We start from the raw sequence: 6,000 nt of genomic DNA on the forward strand, positions 1-6,000 counted from the left end.
CCCGCGCTGGGTGGCTGATCAGCGGGAGGAGCGACTTGAGAAGCATGAGCACAGTGTGTTATACACAGACCCAGCACAGTAGGAGGGTATACAGGCCACTCAGAGGATCAGTATGGTATTTTCCTGTGCCAGATCTACGGGAAGACCTGAAAAGAGACATCAAACAGCACAAAGTCCAGAGGTGCATGACCGTGGCCCGTCAGAATGTCAGGAGAAGACATCCCCACTACGGTGCCTGGAAGGGCATCCGCAAACTTTCAACCACTGATCAATGAGCCGACGGTTCTGCAATTACCGGCTGCACCAGCAGTTTAGGTCCTCACTGGACAAGATACTGCATACATAGGCACCATGGGTCTGCTGGACGATCAAAGGAAGGAAAACATGCTGTCACTGACTGTCAAACCAGAGGTAAGAGACTTCCTTGATGAACTATTAGATAATGCTACTGCAATACCCTTTGGTCTGCCTTGCTACCCCTAAAAAAAGAAATTTAAAAACGTTTATTTCCATTTTTTTAAATTGAGGCTCCTGGGTTGTGGCCAACAGCATGTGGCTTTTTATTTCTCAAGTGGCTGGATTTCTGATAGCTATAGCCGGTAAGATAGCTCAGTGGGTTCAGCACTCGCTGCTGCAATGCGTGTGTGATCTGCAGGTTGCAGGCTTGACTCCGGCAGGTTCAACTCAGCCTTTCATCCTGCTGAGTTTGATAAATGAGTACCAACACAGGTTGGGTGATATTGTATGTATATTTGCTCTATATGAATCGCTTAAGCATAAGTGCTATATAATAACACATCATCGTTTGGCATTGGACGTCTGCTTGCATTCACAGTAACCTGTTAATATGGGCCTATATGCGCTGATATTAACGATACATATGGCGATCTATTCTTGTGTATGAAATGTATATCACTTTACAGTGATATGTAACCATATTTTTCGTAGTGCACTTAGAAACAATGCTATGTGATGCCTCTTCTGTTTTGCCAAGGGGTAAGAAGGTCATGTTCCATCACTTCCCATGATGTCACTTTGGGGTGGGGTCAAATGACATCACGTCCTGTGATGTCATCAGAGGTCAAGGGTCGTGTGATGTCACTTCCGCTACCACTGACATTTTGGTGAAATGATGTCCCTGGTAAATGCTAATCCACAGGTTTAATCAACATCTGATGTAAATTGCTATATGACTGCATATAGAAAATGAGTCCAGTTTACCTTCACTGTCGAGATAATGGTTGTGTGACTTGCAGAACAAAGGTTAGTTAGAAAAGCCTTGCTCTGTTGGTAGAAAGAAGGGCGGTTGTGTTTCAAGACCAACTGCTAACAGAGATCTCTGAGTGACCGATAAATAACTGGTTTCAAAGCTAGAATGCATCAAGCAAGGGTATATCCGTTGCAGATATAAGTGCATCACCTGGATCTTCAAAGTTGCTGAATTTAGTTTCTTATTCAATGTTACAGAGGTCATCCAGTAATCGGAAACACACCCTGTCTGTTATACGTCCTGTCTCTGTTTCTATTAAAAACGACCCAACTGGCAATTCGACCATGCGCCTTTCCCAGAATGCCTTGGTTAATTGCATATTTTTCTGTGGTGTTGTGGTCCTTATTTGAAACCAAATGTGATTTTATTTCCGCGATTGTTACATAGCTGCTTGTAACGTTTTCTGGAGCCTGTTTTTTCACGAATTACTGAGTATTTATTTACTAGCACTCTTCTAGTAATGGGAGAACAGACACATGGGAACGTCGATTCAGAAATGTTTGTGTAAAAAGGGTTTCTGCCTTGAGTGGTACACGGAAGGATGCGGGGTAACCTGCAGCTCTCCGTGCGGAATCGACATCAAGAGATTTCGGAAACATAATTTTTATAACTGGGGCAGCTAGTGATCGCTCCTCCGTGCGCCCCGAAATTGCAAGTTATATAAAAAGATTAGCGTGTGTGTGTGTTCCGTTGTGTTGTTTGTAGTTACCTCTGTGTATTCGTAAACATGAATCTTTGTTGCGACAGTTCAGCCAGTTATTTCTTTTATGGTACTTTTTGCTCATTGTGTTTTAAACAGGTGATTAATTTCTGCACCTTACTCTCAAGCACTCCCCTCAATGACCTCCTGTGGTGGAGTGAAGAGCACCTCTTTCATCGTTTTCAGATCAGTGTCTCGTCTCACTCCAGTGCGCATATCTGCTCTCGCCAGCATCTCTGTTCATGCCATAGCATACATGCCAACATTCTGTGACCAAAAATATGTAGGAATCTGAACGTTTCAAAAATAGTAATTAGCATAATGATGACATCACAGGAAATGATGTCACATCAATTTGACTCAATGAAATGACAGGGCATGACATCACAGGGAATTATGTCACGTGAACTTTGACCTTATCATATCACAGGAAATAACATCAAGTGACACATGGCCATGAAGAAATCACAGGAACGTTCTACATCATGGTTGGGTACCCCACTGTGTAGAGCGGGAAACAGTCAGAGGGACCTTTGAGGTGCATACATTATAAGGAAGACTATGAAATACAGCTGGGGGTTAATAGCCGCCGATTATCAAGAAGGGATTCAGGGAGCTGAAACAGGAAATACCCACTGAAAAGCAATAAATACTTCCATGTAAGCAAGTGCCTGCTGTTGAAGAACTGGTGTGAAAAGTCGACGGGATAACACTGGGAAGTGAGGGCTGCAAGGGCTCCCGCAAATGCAGCTTGTAAGGCAAGATCCAGAACAAAAGTAATATAGAGAGACATGTATTATAACTGCTGACTGGCACCATGGGGCAGTTCCTGGGGGCCTCCCTGAGGCTCATTGCCCCTTTCAACTGAAATGGTTGAAAGGCCTTGATGCCGTCCCTGCCCTTGACACATCACATATCTAAAAAAGTAACCAATTTACCTGCCTCAGAGAATATATGTTTGCAGCTGTGTGTATACAGCACAGTCACTGGGAAGTTCACTATTCTGCAGTGAGAGACAGAGCACAAGCTCAGAGGTCTGAAGAAACACAGTATATTATTCCATGGCACCATGACCTGAGGCAAGCAGCTCTGAGAGGCACGGATCATGTGTGTGGTGTCACGGTGTGACCCTTGACACTTGCTTGGGTCTCACGATGCCCAAGCCCTGGGCAGAGTGTCTGTTTCACGCCATTTGTGGACAGGCAGACTACATCCATCAAATTAATGGGCCATTTAACACGCCCACCTTCATGAATCTCCAATGCTGCTCTCATTGCTCACCCTGTACAGGACTGGCTGGGTGGACTGGCTGGGCCCCAGACAGCCAGCCAGGCCTGGAAATCGGTAGGTCTTAACAATGAAATCTGTAGGCGATAGGACTGCGTAAAATGCAGTAGCCTACCGCCCAAATCGGTAGGGTTAGCAAGTATGCCATAGCTACACTGTCCTTTAGCTCCTTAGCCATTGCCTCACTGTGACTGGCCGCTGGTGTCATCCGTGCACTAGTTGTTCCATCAAAAGCTTGGCCAGCACAGTACACCATGTTTCGGTGTGCTTCATTTTGCTGCACAGATGCGGCGGCAGAGCAAACTCGGCACGGCCATGTCATGTCTCAGCCGTCTATTTGTTCTGATAGGTTGCGGCTACACGGGAGGGGGGAAAGGAAGTGATGGGGTCGGAAATGGGAGTTGGGTAGTTGGAAAAATAAAGTTGAAGCTGTTCAGAAACACGGTGTACTAGGTGTCTTTATGAGTGTGGCCCACTCACATAACACTGTAGGCCCTGTGTGCAGTAAAGGAAGACTAAAGGCTTGGTCAGCAGTGAACGGAGCACGCCTCGCAGGACGGTGCCGCTGGAAGGGCCTTCTGGCACCCGTTCTCGCACCCATTTAGACTCGCCGCAGAGAAGGCTGGAGCACACTGTGGACCCACAGCGGAACCCACTCCCACTACAACAGAGCGTGCAGAGATTTCGCCGTGCACAGCAACAGAGCGGATCCCACTTGCCAGAGTATTTGCTGTGCACGGCAAGGCAAGTTGGTGGGTGACTCAACCTTTGAAGAGAGCCCGCGCTGGGTGGCTGATCAGCGGGAGGACCGACTTGAGAAGCATGAGCACAGTGTGTTACACACAGACCCAGCACAGTAGGAGGGTATCCATGCCACCCAGAGGATCAGTATGGTATTTTCCTGTGCCAGATGTACGGGAAGACCTGAAAAGAGACATCACACAGCACCAAGTCCAGAGGTGCATGACCGTGGCCCGTCAGAATGTCAGGAGAAGACATCCCCACTACGGTGCCTGGAAGGGCATCCGCAAACTTTCAACCACTGATCAATGAGCCGACGGTTCTGCAATTACCGGCTGCACCAGCAGTTTAGGTCCTCACTGGACAAGATGACTGCATACATAGGCACCATGGGTCTGCTGGACTATCAAAGGAAGGAAAACATGCTGTCACTGATTGTCAAACCAGTGGTAAGAGACATCCTTGATGAACTATTAGATAATGCTACTGCAATACCCTTTGGTCTGCCTTGCTACCCCTAAAAAAAGAAATTTAAAAACGTTTATTTCCATTTTTTTAAATTGAGGCTCCTGGGCTGTGGCCAACAGCATGTGGCTTTTTATTTCTCAAGTGGCTGGTTTTCTGATAGCTATAGCCGGTAAGATAACTCAGTGGGTTCAGCACTCGCTGCTGCAATGCGTGTGTGATCTGCAGGTTGCAGGCTTGACTCCAGCAAGTTCAACTCAGCCTTTCATCCTGCTGAGTTTGATAAATGAGTACCAACACAGGTTGGGTGATGTTGTATGTATATTTGCTCTATATGAATCGCTTAAGCATAAGTGCTATATAATAACACATCATCGTTTGGCCTTGGACGTCTGCTTGCATTCACAGTAACCTGTTAATATGGGCCTATATGCGCTGATATTAACGATACATATGGCGATCTATTCTTGTGTATGAAATGTATATCACTTTACAGTGATATGTAACCATATTTTTCGTAGTGCACTTAGAAACAATGCTATGTGATGCCTCTTCTGTTTTGCCAAGGGGTAAGAAGGTCATGTTCCATCACTTCCCATGATGTCACTTTGGGGTGGGGTCAAATGACAGCACGTCCTGTGATGTCATCAGAGGTCAAGGGTCGTGTGATGTCCCTTCCGCTACCACTGACATTTTGGTGAAATGATGTCCCTGATAAATGGTAATCCACAGGTTTAATCAACATCTGATATAAATTGCTATATGACTGTATATAGAAAATGAGTCCAGTTTACCTTCACTGTCGAGGTAATGGTTGTGTGACTTGCAGAACAAAGGTTAGTTAGAAAAGCCTTGCTCTGTTGGTAGAAAGAAGGGCGGTTGTGTTTCAAGACCAACTGCTAACATAGATCTCTGAGTGACCGATAAATAACAGGTTTCAAAGCTAGAATGCATCACGCAAGGGTATATCCGTTGCAGATATAAGTGCAACACCTGGAGCTTCAAAGTTGCTGAATTTAGTTTCTTATTCAATGTTACAGGGGTCCATCCAGTAATCGGAAAGCGATATGATATATATATATATATATATATATATATATATATATATATATATATATATATATATACGTCCTGTCTCTGTTTCTATTAAAAACGACCCAACTGGCAATTCGACCATGCGCCTTTCCCAGAATGCCTTGGTTAATTGCATATTTTTCTGTGGTGTTGTGGTCCTTATTTGACACCAAATGTGATTTTATTTCCACGATTGTTACATAGCTGCTTGTAATGTTTTCTGTAGCCTGTTTTTTCACTAATTACTGAGTATTTATTTACTAGCACTCTTCTAGTAATGGGAGAACAGAAACATGGGAATGTCGATTCAGAAATGTTTGTGTAAAAAGGGTTTCTGCCGTGAGTGGTACACAGAGGGATGCGGGGTAACCTGCAGCTCTCCGTGCGGAATCGACATCAAGAGATTTCGGAAACATAATTTTTGTAACTGGGGCAGCTAGTGATCGCTCGTCCGTGCGCCCCG

General features: G+C 45.1%; 2 non-coding genes across 2 annotated transcripts; both read left to right on the top strand.

The window, feature by feature from the left end:
* Positions 1-1,776: 1,776 nt before the first annotated feature.
* Positions 1,777-1,916, top strand: LOC138505417 (U11 spliceosomal RNA). The gene has a single exon (XR_011280203.1). It is a non-coding gene; the product is annotated as a U11 spliceosomal RNA (small nuclear RNA).
* Positions 1,917-5,860: 3,944 nt separating this feature from the next.
* Positions 5,861-6,000, top strand: LOC138505413 (U11 spliceosomal RNA). Its single transcript, XR_011280200.1, has one exon. It is a non-coding gene; the product is annotated as a U11 spliceosomal RNA (small nuclear RNA).

This window comes from Ambystoma mexicanum, chromosome 11, assembly GCF_040938575.1.
Source record: "Ambystoma mexicanum isolate Mex_15411 chromosome 11, UKY_AmexF1_1, whole genome shotgun sequence".
Taxonomy (NCBI): domain Eukaryota; kingdom Metazoa; phylum Chordata; class Amphibia; order Caudata; family Ambystomatidae; genus Ambystoma; species Ambystoma mexicanum.